Source organism: Pantherophis guttatus, chromosome 5 (assembly GCF_059756535.1).
Source record: "Pantherophis guttatus breed Tessera chromosome 5, ASM5975653v1, whole genome shotgun sequence".
Lineage (NCBI taxonomy): Eukaryota > Metazoa > Chordata > Lepidosauria > Squamata > Colubridae > Pantherophis > Pantherophis guttatus.
Genome location: NC_142067.1, coordinates 27,997,740 through 28,013,455, shown reverse-complemented (window position 1 = coordinate 28,013,455; position 15,716 = coordinate 27,997,740). Strand labels below are relative to the sequence as shown.

The following is a 15,716-nucleotide window of genomic DNA, read 5'->3' as shown; positions in this document are numbered from 1 at the left end:
CAAGCACTAACAGAAGTTAACACTTATATTAGAAAGTAAATTTACAAGATAAATTTAGAAGGTTTTTTAAAAATATTGGAATAATACGTAATAAAATGGATAAATAATGCAGTTAAACATTTGAAGGATAGAATGCCCAAAAAGTTAACTAAGAATCTCAGTTGGGAGTTGAGATTTGTAAACATATACTGTATCTATTATCATATGTTCAAAAGCAGTGGAAACAGAAGAAAATAACTTTGAGCTATAAATGTCCACTTTCTGTACATTTTTAATGGTAGTCGACCTATTCACTTAAATCATTTGTTTTGCAATAATTTTAATGACCACCATATTTTTATTGGACTAATTAAGGTTTAAACCTCTATGCTGAGCATATAATAAAGGAAGCTTGACTGGAAGAAAATGAGTGTGGTTTTAAAATTGGATGCAGAAAAATCATTAACTGGTGCTATGCTTATAATAGTACTCTAATAGCTGAAAATGCAAAGGATTTGCAAGTCCTAATACTAAAAGTCAAAGTGCATAATGAAAAAAATGGGACTGTGGCAGGGGTGGGTTCAACTTACCTTTACTACCGGTTTGCAGCGGGAACGCATGTGCTTCTGCGCATGCACAGAAACTTCTGCGCATAAGCAGATCACCCATGATGATGTTATGGTGGGTGGGCAGAGCCTCCCGCCGGTTTTACTACCAGTTCTATAGAAACGGGAGCAACCCACCACTGGACTGTAGGTAGACCTTGCTTAATGATTCCCCCGTTTAGCAACCATGCAAAGTTACAATGGCACTGAAAAAGTAAGTCCTCACATTTACAGCAGCTGTAGTGTCCCTACAGTCACATCATCAACATTCAGGCAGTTTGCAACCAACTTTCTATAAACAGAGTCAATGCAGAGGCCAGCAGTAAAATCATAAATTGCAATCACATGATGTCTCACTTAGCAACCCACAGGGACTCAATGATTGAATCAGAAGTGATGTTGTAAGTATGTTGTGGTCATATAATGTTTTGCTTACCAACCATGTCACTTAACAACAGAGTTGCAGGTCCTAATTCTGATCACTAAGTGAGGACTACCTGAATAAAGAAGACCAAATTAATGACAACAGGTAGATAGGGATGTCAAACTGGCGGCCCACGGGCCGGGTGCATCACATACAGACGACGCCCATCCCAGCTCCGCGAAGGGATAAAACATCATGTGATGAAACATCATGTGATGGCAACGTGATGCCATGAGTTTGACACCCATGAGGTAGAACAACCAGCAAAGAAAACAAACCAAAGGGTCATCAAACAAATAATCTAAGATACAAATAACCAGGTTCAAATTATCCTACTTTGGAAAAATTATACAAAAACTCAGCTCTCTGGAAAAGGTTCTGATGCTGGGAAAAGTGGAAGGAAAAAGGACAACAAGCAGCAAAGTGGATGGATTCAAATATACATATATAGTGGCGATGAGTTCAGCATTAAGAAAGTTGAAAGAAAAAGTGAGGAATTAAGATTGTCACGCAGAAAATCTATCTTTGTGTTTGCTAGGAGTCAAACATGACTGGGTGGCACATAATCAAAATCAAAGTTTATATTGTACTTTTGCAAAAAGGAAGTGTATGTCCAGATATCTTAAAAAGATAGTATATGTCCAGTATCAAGCAAACAATACTACAAATTCCTAGTTTAGTTATTTATATATTTATGACACTTATTACAACTGATAACTCTGGGTAGCCCAAATCAACAGCAATAGAAATCTAGAGGAACAATAAAAATAAGTTTCCAAAATATAGATCCTAGAATCTTGTGGGGAGACAGAAGGATGTTCCAGGGGATAGGGCTGCTACCAAGGAGGTTCACTTCCTAGAGCAGAGACCTCCAAACTTGGCAACTTTAAGACTTGTGGATTTCAGCTCCTAGAATTTTCCAAACAGCATGGCCTGTCTTAGAGCATCTGCTGGATTACAACATTTAAGGGAGGGGATCTGGAATGCACCCTCCCTATCTGTCCTGGTAGAATAGGCAAATACCCTCAGGACAGTAGTGAAATCCAATTTTTTTTACTACTGGTTCTGTGGGCGTGGCTTGGTGGGCATGGTGTGGCTTAGTGGGCGTGGCTTGGTGGGTGTGGCAGGGGAAGGATGCTGCAAGATCTCCATTTCCCACTCCAGGAGAAGGATACTGCAAAATTTCCATTCCCACACCACTCCAGGAGGAGGATACTGCAAAATCCCCTTTCCCACCCCATTCTAGGGGAAGGATACTGCAACATTTCCATTCCCACCCCACTCCAGGAGGAGGATACTGCAAAATCCCCTTTCCCACCCCATTCCAGGTGAAGGATACTGCAAAATCTCCATTCCCACCCCACTCCAGGAGGAGGATACTGCAAAATCCCCTTTCCCACCCCATTCCAGGGGAAGGATGCTGCAAAATCTCCATTCCCACCCCACTCCAGGAGAAGGATACTGCAAAATCCCCATTCCCACTCCACTCCAGGGGAAGGATACTGCAAAATCTCCATTCCCACACTACTCTGAGGCCAGCCAGAGGTAGTATTTGTCAGTTCTCCGAACTACTCAAAATTTCCACCGGTTCTCCAGAACCTGTCAGAACCTGCTGGATTTCACCCCTGCCTCAAGAAGAGGCAGTCCCACATGGTAATGTAACTTGTACATTATCAAAGCAAACCACAGTTGAGAGACCATAATGACTGAGTTCACACAGTCAAAGCCAAAAATAAATATTACCATTTACAACAATGTGTTCAACCGAGAACATAAGCCAGTAGTCGAATTACTGTAGTTCTGAACTAAGAAGAAAAAAGAAAGAAGGATTCTAGGGACTGAGAGATAATGCATGGTTCATTGACAAAGCTCAGACTCAGCTCCTCAAGACTATGTTGTTTTGCATTATATCTATTTTTTCAAAAGTAATCCAACTAATTCTTATGTATTCCACTCAAGCCATCAAATGCGATAGCTGACATTATCTTCAGATGGAAGAGGGACAAAAGCCACCATCTTCATCAAGTGGATTATCAAAGGCTTCCTACATTCTTTTTCTTCCTCTCTTTTCTTGGTCAGCAGGAAATGTTTTAATTAAGAAAAACAAACTGATCACATTTTGGAGACACAAAAGCCAGAGCGAGAAGTGAGGTCATGGGGGCTGAGACAATGTATTTTTAGTCATTTTGATAAATTATGGAGATGCAAAGTTGATAATTTATTGAAGAAGGGAAACAGGGGACTCTGTGTAAATGTTTTCAGATGAATAATTACTGTGGCTTTCTAACATTGTGGGGTCTTTAATTAAAGCCTGTGTTAAACAAGGCAAAGCATTCAAGCCGGGTGATATACAGCAGCTAATTGCACCTTTTCTGTGGAAAGAAAAGCAACAGCTCAGAAAGGAGGTGTAGCTTCCAGCCTGAAAGGAAGACAGATTCTACCCAGGGAGAACCCTGCGAGACTTTAATTTGGACTCGTGGGCTTGGTGTCTATGTAATCTGGCTTGTGTTGGCAGGAGCCTTCAAAAGATGGCATCAGCAGGAAGGGAAGGGGGAGTTTTTCGGCTGAAAGCCAAGTCAAGCCTCTACCAAACAGTGGCGATTTCAGATTCAGCCCCTCTCTTGCTATCTTTCTGAGCATTCGTTTGATACTTTACTCTGAATACACGTATCTCTGCAGTAGGAAGAAAGGGAAGCCCTATTAGAAGTGCTAAGAGTTCTCTTTAATTCTCAGAAAAGAGAGATTCATAGGTTGCATGAGGTCACACCTCCCTGTGGTGGGGTTCACTTTACTGTTGGAGGAGAAAAAAATTCTTTATTTAAGGATGAAACTGGTCAAGTCTCCTGGGGTGGGGGGATCAATGTACCTGAAAATACAATACAGGATATGCACTGTGTAAAAGAAGAGAAATTGCCCTCCTCAAAGGTGGGAAATAGAAGTAAAACTCCGTACGTGAGGACATGGCATAATGCAATATCTGTACCTCTCTGCTTTGAGAGCCTAAAAAAATGGTGGAATTGAACATACCATTATTCTAGATATCCCATTCTGTAATCCACGAGTACTAGAACCTGCATAGCTCCTAAGGCTAATGTACAGTATATAACCTAAAATGCAGTATATAATCAATTCTTGGTAGAGTTTTAACCCCATAGAACAGCGGTGTCAAACTCAATTTGAGGGCCGCATCAGAGTTGTGTTTGACCTTGGGAGCTGGGGTGGGCGTGGCCATGGTGGGCGTGGCAAGCTTGACATCACTTGTGTCGGGGGACCTCTGTGGTGGGCCAAGCGCTCTGCAGCGAAAATGGGCTCCAGGGATCCATTTTCAGCTGCGACGGCCTCCTGCCACCCTCTGCTAGTGAAAACGGAGCTCAGCGGGGCTGCATGTGGACCCCCCAAGCTCTGTTTCCCCCCGAGTGCAGCAGGAGGCCGTCACAGCTGAAAATGGAATCTGGGAGGACCACACGTAGCCCCGCTGAGCTCCGTTTTCACTAGCAGAGGGTGGCAGGAGGCTATTGCAGCTGAAAACGGAGTCTGGGAGGAGTGCACACGCCCCCCCGAGCTCCGTTTTCACTGGCAGAGGGCAGCAAGAGGCCATCACAGCTAAAAACAGACCCTGGGAGGGCTGCACACAGCCCTCTCGAGCTCTGTTTTTGCTGGCAGATGCACAGTGGGCTAGTCCTTTGTTGTTTCTAGGGCAGCCCCACAGGCCAGATCTAAGCACCTCATGGGCCGGATCCAGCCCTCGGGCCTTAAGTTTGACATCTCTGCCATAGAATAACATCTGGCTACCCACATCTAAGCAGTAAGGATAAAACCAGGCATGTTATGCCTCCTGTGGGCAATAGAAATAAATGAAAAAGACAATATCTAGTACTGTTGATTAATCATGAAACACTGGCATTAATATTGATCTTAGGAGACTTGAGCCACATTTTAAGAACAAATTTTCTTTCAGACGGAGCAAAAAAAAAAAAAATTGCAAGAAGACTTTTCTTTTGACTTTTCTTGATACAGTAGTTGCAAATATGGCTTTCCCTGGAAGTCTAAGTAAAGAAGCATTTCCCTACTCACAGTGGTTCTATAATGCACTGGACTGGATGAAAAAGCAGGAATAAATTTAATTAGCCTTAAAATAGAATTGGACCCTAATGTTGGCTAGCAAATAGGCCACACCTTAATAGCAATATCAATAGAAACACAGTTTGCACGCACAATTAAAATAACTGTTTAAGACCATGCTACTTTAAATTTACATCTATTAAGTACATATAGGCAGAAATGTATACTGGGAACACTTAAGGCAGCAAACAATTATAAAATGGTGATTAAAATGAGGATTTTTACAAATACATTTTTAAAAAACTCAGTAGTCCTCTTTTATCCTTCTTTTAAGAGGGATGTGCTGCTTTTTTTCTGGTAATCCATAACTGACCATCCAACTGTAAATTTCCTTTTTTTTTTTTTTTTGCACAGCAGTTGGAGGATAGCTAATTCACACACATGACAAGAATTAAATAATTTGATACCAAATCTGAGAAAGTTTACCCAGGAATCCTTTGTGATTCAGAATCAGGAGGCTTTTCTAGCTGATTATTGACAATCATTCTTTAAGCAGAAGGGCCAAAAATTGATTGCTTGGAAAGAAACATCTGATAATAACCAATTTTCACACATATTGTTAGATTTTCAGTCAACCATGAGATTATGATGGAAAATTAAGAAGTACTATTTTTGTGAAGGAGATAAATCTTTTATAACTTGATGGATTTTAAGTTGAGTCACAAATAATACAAGAAGTTAATACTAGTTGTCCTTAGCTTACAACCACAGTTGAGCCCAAAATGTCTGTTGTCAAGCTGTTGAGTTTTGCCCCATTTTACAACCTATCTTGCCACAGTTGTTAAGTGAATAACTGAAATTGTTAACTTAGTAATATGGTTGTTAATGTTCCCCATTGACTTTGCTTATCAGAAGGTCTCCAAAGGTGATGACCCTTGGACACTGCAACCATCATAAATATGAGCCAGTTGCCACGCACTCAAATTTTGATCATGTGACCATGGCGATGCTGCAACAATCATTAAGTATGAAAAATGGCCATCGGTCACTTTTTTCAAGTCTGCTTTTTTCAGTGCTGTTGTAACTTTGAACAGTCACTATTATTATTATTATAATTTATTTTGTATACTGCCCTTCTCCTGAAGGACTCGGGGTGGTGAACAGCCAGCAGATAAAATACAGATAATACAAAAATTGAAACAATTAAAAACCAATTAAATTAATTTGGCCCACAGTTAAAACACCCCCATATTAAAAAATCCATAATTTAGCAACTTAAAATTAAAGCAACTTAAAAAATATGGTCAGGTCAGCCCACTAAACAAAAGGTTGTAAGGTCAAAGATTGCCTGTATTTTTTACTCATGCTTCTTCTATAAATCTATAACATACCGATATATATGCTCCAAAAAATTGTTTCCTGGCAATTCTTCCAGTCTATATATGCACAATATAAAGGAGGCTATTGTATAGCATTCTGCATGTGAAAATCTCTGAGCAACCATCCATCCCTGAGCAACCATCCATCCCCAAATAAAACATAGTGCTGTATTCAAGTCTCAAAATGTGGTCATAGTTTCATAATATGTTTGCAGGTGTGTGTACACAGACAGTCAGATAGTTAATTTGCTTAGGACAGGGCAGGGGTATCAAACTCAAATCATCATGGCGGCGTCACATGACGTATCACAAATTTTCTCCCTTCACTAAACCAGGCATGGGCGTGGCCAGCACGTGATGCATCCGGCCCATGGGCCACAAGCTTAGGGCTTAGTGTAGTGCAGGGGTCAGCAACCTGCGGCTCTGGAGCTGCATGTGGCTCTTTCACCCTTCTGCTGCGGCTCCGTCACTCAAAATATGCAACACAACCACCAATGTGCGATACTCGCTGGCATGCAATTTATTGAGCTTTTCAACCCCCAGTAGGTCAACCATGGATAAATCCAAGAAAATAAAAGTTTCAGAAGAAAACAGAACGTTTAATTCAACTACATATGCTAGTTTTGTGGTTGCACAAAAAATAGTCAGGCATGGGAAGGGTTTTGTGGCTCCCGGTGTTTTCTTTTCTGTGAGAAATGGGTCCAAATGGCTCTATGAGTGTTTAAGGTTGCAGGCCCCTGGTGTAGTGCAAGAACTCAGCTTCTGCGATTTATAAAACTCCAACTGTTGTCTGATCAGCAAACCATAATATAACATGATAGGGAAACCTGTTCTATGGTTGTAAAATCATGAGTGAAAATGCCTTCTTTTTCACCAGATGATACATTTTTATCTTGCTTAACTCATTCTGCCCTGATTTATGCAACTAAGTAAAAGGTGGAGGTATAATAAAATGGCTCAAAAAGTGTTTGAACTCAAACTAATAAGCAAAATATATTGAGCCAGGAGCTTTGTGTACCTGTGTGGGTGTGTGTACATTTTTGTGTTTTGCATTTATGTGGGGAAGGAGATATAAACTGCTACCACAATTGATCTAAATTTGGCAAAACCTAAAGCAAATTGGACAAGTAACTGAATTTATTTGGCCTCTTTTATGCATTACCTCATCGGTATGACTAATTTAGGAGAACTGTTCAGAGTAATATTTCCTTTAAAAGGCTTGTAGCAAACATAATTTCTAGTATCTTACACTAGATTCTGTTGCTGAACAGAGCAAGAGAAAAAAATAAGTCAAAAGCCAAACAGATGACAGGTGCAGAAGAAGAAAACTGATACTTACCTTCAAGATAAATCCAATGCAGTTCTTGAGAAAAGGCAAAGAACTGACTGGGAGAAGAAAGTAAAGAAGCAGCAAATGAAGCAGAAGTCTAAATTTTACTTATCCTTCTCTATCCCTTTAACACAGCAGACTATGTGTAATTGCTATTCAGAAATCATAATATTGGATTTGCCCAAACTCAGCCTCACTATAAAGCAAGGTCCTTTGAAACTGGCATCAATTTTACAGAATTAACATATGAAAATGATAGTGATGTTTTATTTCTGGAACAGATGGTAACCTTAGTTACCAAGCATTCTCTTTCTGTGGATACATTCCTATTTTTAGCCAATGTTTTCATTTACTAAATTATGTGTGCACATGCACACTCATATTGACACACAGCGAAACTGGTGTACGTGAGAACCCTGTTGAAATATATAATGTGTAATGCACTTAGTTCCTTTCAGTCATGCTTGTGATAAAAAAAACTTTGGAGCAAATTGCACAGGAAGGATAGCCTTTGTGTCAAATACAAATTCAGTCGTCTTCATCATGGAGATTAGATGTAGTTTATACAAAAGAATGTAATGCAGAAAGCTGAATTGGAAAGAATATGAAAGTAACATTCTTCTATACTAATTTTAACATAATATATACTGGATATTGTTTTAATAAATGAAACATCAAACATCAAGCTAGAAAGCCAAATAAGAGCATATTCCTAATACAACTCTTAGCAATTTAGAGTTGTTAGCTTCTGCTGCTCTCTGCTGGGCATTAGAATGGTACAACAAATGGATGACTAAGAAAGAACCCACATAATGTGCATTATATTTAAAACTACAAAAATCAAACCAGAACTCAGTTTAATTGAGATTCAAAAGTATCATCCTGCAGTTCTAATTCATAATTAAAAGGTTCAAAGCAAGATTTTGAAAATTTTTGGGGGAAAACATTTGTTCATAAATCACATGCTTTGAAGAGAAAATATCAAACTGTCTGCAACCCCTGCTTTTCTTTATTTAACAGAATGGGAAGAATGTAGCAGAGATAAAATACCATTTAGAGCAGAGTTCCCCAATCTTTCTGGCTTTGTAGACCAGCGAGGGTGGAGGGGATGGCTCCATGCGAGTGGCAGGCAAGCACACGCCTACACACAGCTCCATTTGCACAAGTGGCATGTATGCGCATCTGCCACTCACGCAAATGGAGCACATGTGCCAGTGGTGGGTTTCAAAAAATTTTACTACCTGTTCTGTGGGTGTGGCTTGGTGGGCGTGGCAGTGGAAGGATACTGTAAAATCTCCATTCCCTCCCCACTCCAGGGGAAGGTTACTGCAAAATCCCCATTTCCTCCCGATCAGCTGGGACTTGGGAGGCAGAGAATAGATACAGAGGTGGTATTTACTGGTTCTCTGAACTACTCAAAATTTCCACAAAGTTTTCCAGAACTGGTCAGAACCTGCTGAAACCCACCTCTGACATGTGCATGAGCTTGCCCACTGCTTGCACAAGGGGGGATGCACGTACACTTTCCCACTTCGAGCAGCACGGTTTTGTACATTTCACAGCCTGTTAGAAGCTCGCGGCCCAGGGGTTGGGCATCCCTAATTTAGAGTACATTAATCCAGCTACCTAGTAAAATTGAACATAGCTTTAAAAAAGCAAATGTTAATAAAATTGGAGCAGTGATAAATGAGACCCTACTACCTTTTGTTATTTTTAAAGATCTGCAATGTGATGCTTTCTAAAACCAAACTGTGTGAAGTTCTGATAGGAACTTTAATTTACTTGACATCCTGTTGAGATACCAAGCATGGTTCTTTCAGAAAATTCCTGATTTTTTTTTATTAACTTCCTGGAAGAAGGCATAAAGATCAGCTATTTTTGACTAATGCTAATTACTAAGGAATATTTAGTTCAAGAAGTAGAAGTAGCAGGAACATTACAGGAAAGTAATTGTTGGACTTATTGATTAAATTTGGTCAAACATTTTATTGGACTTTAAAAAGTAGAAGCTAAACTGAGAACAAGCCAATGTTTACCAGGCAATTGCTGGTGGAGGATCGTATGGACCTGTTTGGGTAGGACAGTGATCTTAGTTCTTTCAAAATTTGTGCTTCTGATTTTAAGGTCCTACATCAACCATCGTCTGATTGTCTGAGAAAATATGGCAGTGACTGCTGTAAAAATGAAGGTTTCTGAATGCACGTGTCATTTATGCCATGAGGGCAAGCTGCTTGTGTATTGGGATCCTGCTTGTCTAATTTGCTACAGGAAAGGGTCCCTTTCTGACCTCCTTGAGCTTATCCTGGGCTATTGGTAGATTTTAGTACAGAAGAAACGTAACCTCCAGGCTCAGAGCTGAGGTGAGGTGAGGAGCATCTAGCACCCCAATTATTTTAGAAGACTGGTCATGAGCAATATTTCCCTGTGTGCTGATCCTTGGTTTATTGAGGAAGCAGTGGTAAAGGAAGACCAAGAGTGAACTGGATCAGACACAGTTAAGGGTTCATGTTTAAACTACATCCTTATTATATCAATGAACTGTGCCTTGTTTATTTCCATAAGTTTATTTGTCAAGCATTTATAAGATAACAGGTAAAAGTCTAAACATAATTTGAATACATGAAGAGTAAATAAAAAGGAATATTAGGACAGGACCGTAGGCACACTGGTACACTTATGCATGCCCCTTACAGACCTCTTAGGAATGGGGAGAGGTCAACAGTAGACAGTTTAAGGTTAAAGTTTGGGAGGTTGGAGGAAGAAACTACAGTGTCAGGTAGTGCATTCCAAGCATTAATCACCCTGTTACTGAAGTCATATTTTCTGCAATCGAATTTAGAGCGGTTTACCTTAAGTTTGTATCTATTATTTGCTCGTGTATTGTTGTGGTTGAAGCTGAAGTAGTCATTGACAGGAAGGACATTGTGGCAGATAATTTTATGTACTATGCTTAGATCAGACTGAAGTCGGCGTAATTCTAAGTTGTCTAAGCCCAAAACTTGAAGTCTGGTGGCATAAGGTATTTTATTGTGGTTAGAGGAATGGAAGACTCTTCTCGTAAAATATCTCTGGACTCTCTTGGTTGTATTTATGTCCGATATGCAGTGCGGGTTCCAGACAGATGAGCTGTATTCAAGAATGTGATTATAACTCAAATACTTTCAGAAAGCAGAAGGCTCTTCCTAAGGGACTCCTTAGTTAGATTTTGGAACAAAATAAACTTGTCTTAATCTACCCTGGCTGGATGAGAAAGAATCTTGCAATATGATCTGAGATTAATTTTGGCATGTGATCCTGACAAAGTAAATAGGGTCACCTCTAGTGTAACCTCTGCCACAAACAGGTCAGATCCATGCACAACCTATAGCCTTTGAGAAGTATGGAGGAGCCTGAGAAAATGGATCTTGTAAGTGCTTCTCCAATGGCTCTTTGAAGTTTTGTCCCCTGCTGCAAAAGCCCTTTGATTATACAGACAATCTAAACAGATATTGCCTTTTTGCTCTTCTTGTTCAATTTTTGGTAAGAGGCATCTAGACTGTTGTACAAATTATATTGAAAGCACATTACAGTAAAACATAGACTGGTAATTTGCCTGTCTCCTTGTCGCAAGAGTGCATTTATTTTTTATTTTTTAAAAATTTGATTTATATGCCGCCCTTCTCCGGAGACTCAGGGCAGCTTACAATACTTTTGTATATTTATACAAAGTCAGCTTATTGCCCCCATAATCTGGGTCCTCATTTTACCTACTTTAGAAAGGATGGAAGGCTGAATCAACCTTGAGCCTGGTGAGATTTGAACTTGCAGTAATTGCAGGCAGCAGATGTAAGTGGATGTTAATTAGTCTGCTGAGCCACCAGAGCTCTTTGTTGATTAAGCAATTTAATAAACAAATAGATATCCTGAACTTAAAAACTGACAAAGTATTTTTAATACTGTAAAAAAAAAACTGTAGTGATATAACTGCATACATGCTAAAATATCAACATGGCTTGCATTTTAAATGGCTTATTTAATACTTGTGTGCATTTTCCCTGATGATTGACTATTAACTAGTGACAATGAGTCACACCCTCACCACCTCCCAAATAGAGTATTATAATTATTGTAATGTGCCCAACATGGAGCTGCCTTTGTAGACTACTTGAAGTCTGCAGTTTGTGCAAAATGCAGGACCCAATTGTTTGCAGCGGAGAGCTACTTTTACCATATAATAATGGTGGTGCAGGCTCTGCCTTAGTTATACTGGGTACAATTCAAAGTGTTAGTTTTGACCAATGAAGTCCCATATGACTTTATGTACAATTACACGCAGGACTATCTGGCTTCAAAAAAGTCAACCTGTCTAGTTCAGGGGTGGGTTCTACTTACCTTTACTACTGGTTTGCAATGGGACATGCACAGAACCATTTTGATGATGTTGGGTTCAGTGGGCGGAGCCTCCTGCCAGTTTTACTACCGGTTCTATAGAACAGGTGCGAACTGGGAGCAACCCATCACTGGTCTAGTTCATATTCCCATTCCCTGCCCTTTAAGGCAGATGCTATAAGACAGGTCTCTCAAACTTGTGGACCACAGGCCAGATGCGTCATGTGCTGGCCACGCCCATGCTCAGTTTAGCAAAGGGGAAAAAAGTCCCGATACAGCATGTGATGCCACGAGTTTGACACCCCTGCTATAAGAGAAGTTACTGTTTTTCATTATGGTCATCACCCCCTGGAATATCTTGCTCACTGTAATCCATATGGTACCTTACTTTTGGCATTTATGAAGTTGGTTAAAATGGAACTATTCAAAAGAGCTTTAGATCTTGGAAGCTGGAAGACATTAATGATAACATAAGTATGTTTTTATATTAATGGTATTTAATTTCATTTGGACTTCAGGGTAACTTCTCTAATAATAAGAGTTGTTCTTACTCTTAGATCAAATTGCCCCAGGGAGTGATGGCCTCTACTTGGAGATGTTCAAAGGCTGGATGGTTATCTATCAAGGAGGACCTCAATAGTGGATTCCTGCTCTAGAACAGGAGATTGAACTGGATAATAAATCCCTTCCTATCCTATACTGTATAATTGTATGCCTGGACTCATTTTTGGAAGACAAGAAAAAAACAAGGTATAACTTTGTAAAATAAATAATTCAGCAGCTACTCAAGAATGACCCGGTTATGTGAAGTAGTAAGCATCCACCTCAAATCTTTTGTGATGCTTCAGCAAGCATGACCTCACTTTGTGACAACATTGTTTCTCACTTGCCTTTTACTAGTTATAATAGCCTTTCAAAACTCAGAGATAGAATTTAATTTGGAAATGCATGTTAAGCCTACAGCTATACAAGATTTTGTTGACAGATGAATGATTGGGAGATTTTCACAGGTAAAAGATGCAATCCTTTTCTCGAATACATAAATACAACTTTTTCAGTGGTTTCTATATCTTATGTCCTGTTTCTTCTGTCTTCACATACATCCATACATGTTGTTTTCCCTGTTTCCTATGCTAGTAACTTCCATATTTGAAGAATTCTAAATTCCATAATTCCATAATTCTCAGCCAACAATTCCTTTGGCTCAGATGTATAGAAACTGAAGTCTGGAAGATTTCTGGCTGAAGTAAGCTATCTTAATGCATTTTTTACTTCTCTGATTACTCTTCTGTTGTTCCATTTTTACATATTTTGTTACAGAAGAATCAAAGTTGCATTGAAGACCTTTTGAATTCTAGTCATAGTTAATTCTCTCCTGTCACCCTCCCCAAAAAAATGGAACAGTTCAAGATAGAGTTCTGACTATTTACATGTCTAGCAACATTCTGTCACAGTGAGAACAACCATACTCAGATCCATTCCTAACATAATAATTTACAGATGACTGGAGTCTGTATGATTATGTTATATTACTAAGATAATGCATAGGATTTCATCCCCCTTGAGACCTTCCTTCTATCCACCATCATCAAAGAACAATCTCTGGAAAGAAGTGAAGAGCATAAGGGTTGTCTCATACTGAAACACATGATGGGTTAGTGCAACGTTAAACACTTGACTAGAACTGGCTTTCTGCAATCTAATCTGGAAATGCCATGGACTGAAGCAAGAACACTTATGCTGTTTTACCAGAGCATGCCGGCTGTGAAATCTCTACAGTACAGTACTTAGCAGTGCAATTTAATTTTTGAAAGCAAAAAATATGTTTAAGTACAAAATTCCATTTACTTGGGCTAATTAATATATACTGTTTAAGTCTGACGTCTTTAATGAGAGAATACAAAAGGAAGTGCATAGGAAATACATTGTGGACAAGGCATTAACCAAGTCCTAATATGTATTCACTGCAAAATTTGAAATTTGGATCTATTTGTTTTATCTGTGCGGTCTAGTGGTTAAAGCAACAGGGTAGAAACTAGGAGATTATGAGTTCTAGTCCCGCTTTAGGCATGAAAGATGGTTGGCAACTTTGAATCAGTCACCCATTCAGTCCAGAAAGTCAGTCTCGGGTGACAAGTTGGTCAAGCAATTCCTGTTGCTACCAACGGATCAACAACTGATTGATCTGAAAAAAGCAGAACCTGCACTTGCTTGAAAACATTAGGAAGAAAAAAAATGTGTGAAGAACCAATATGGCTTTTACATAAATTGTACACTCATGCTTATATATAAGAACTAGGGCTCTGAAGAGATAGCCCAACTCACTTTGAGAGCAAATTGTAATGCCCTGGAAAAAACATGATCCCCTACTGAGGTAGGCCATACTAATTTTCAGAAAAATGAAAAGTGACCTTCCCATTATCTATCACAGGAAAAACAAGATAAAGTTCTAACAGTACTTGTAACTTTTTTTTGGCTTTTATTAAAACAATAAATTTGCAGGAAAGTTAAAATATTATGACACCAAATTGCGTAGAGATCAAAAGAACAACAAGGCAATCCCAGGAGAGTATACAGCTACTTTAGGAATTGAATGGTACATCTCAATGTCCTCCTAACTTTTGGCTTGAGGATGCTTGATTAATCATTCCTGAAGGGCACCCCTGCATGATGCAGCCTTCCTTGCATTTCCACTCCAAAGGCCAATTACTTCAGAACCACAGGTGAAGTGATTTTTTTTTTTTGGTTTGTTTTCCCCAAACACAAGCCTTGATATTTTTATGATGAACTAATTATGTGATCAGAAGAGGGATCTGCCCAGCTCTTATTTTAGCTGATGCAGGAATGCTTCCACTTTCCAATGGCCTGCAATAGATAATTGCTGACAATCAGATCATACAATGGGAAAAGTATGACCTTCGGAAGTCATTTTCATTCACATTCCCATGTGTAATGTTGGGGCTTTGCCCACAATAGTTGAATTCTTTAAAACAAGTAAGTTTCTGTATTTCATCCAGCAGTGTCCATGCAACCTGCTGATATACTGTCCAAGGTTTTCTATAGATTTCCACACAGTGTCAGGAGATCATGCAGGGTATACGTGCTGCTTGAAATTGAGAATCCTCTTGCTTCAGTCAGTGCCACTTACCGTCCAATATACCATCTGAGGATTTGGAGAAGAGAATATTGTATGGTCCTATAGGATTATCTGGAATATATGTGTATCCTATGTGTCCTGAGGAAACTGACATGTTCTTCCCAACTGCAACTGCAAGCTCAGTCACCTATTTGTTAAATGCAGGTCCTTTCTGCTTTGTCAAGTCTGCCCAGGGGGTATCCTATCATTGGATCCATGAAGTAATACCTGCTTATTTGAGGGAGGTGGTTGTCCTTACAGCCTTAAAGCAAACTCTGGTACACCCTCTCCTAAAGAGGCCATCACTGAATTTGGCAACCTTGACAAATTTCCATCCATTCCCTTGTTGGGAAGGTTTTAGGGAATGTAGTTGGGCTTTAGCTCCAGAGGATCCTAAAGGAGACAGATTATTTAGACTCATTTCAGTTGGGTT

The 15,716-nt window shown here is 39.5% G+C and overlaps 1 protein-coding gene across 2 annotated transcripts in view; it reads left to right on the top strand.

Annotated features, from left to right (window-relative positions):
• Positions 1–15,716, top strand: part of TEX55 (testis expressed 55) — a 63,429-nt gene that overhangs the window by 28,542 nt on the left and 19,171 nt on the right. Inside the window, exon 3 of one of the 2 annotated variants that reach the window (XM_087894796.1) lies at positions 12,705–12,897. The gene's annotated coding sequence lies outside the window, so the exon portion shown is untranslated. Of the gene's footprint in view, positions 1–12,704; positions 12,898–13,100; positions 13,158–15,716 lie in introns of those variants that run through there. The other variant, XM_034411560.3, reaches the window with a different exon arrangement.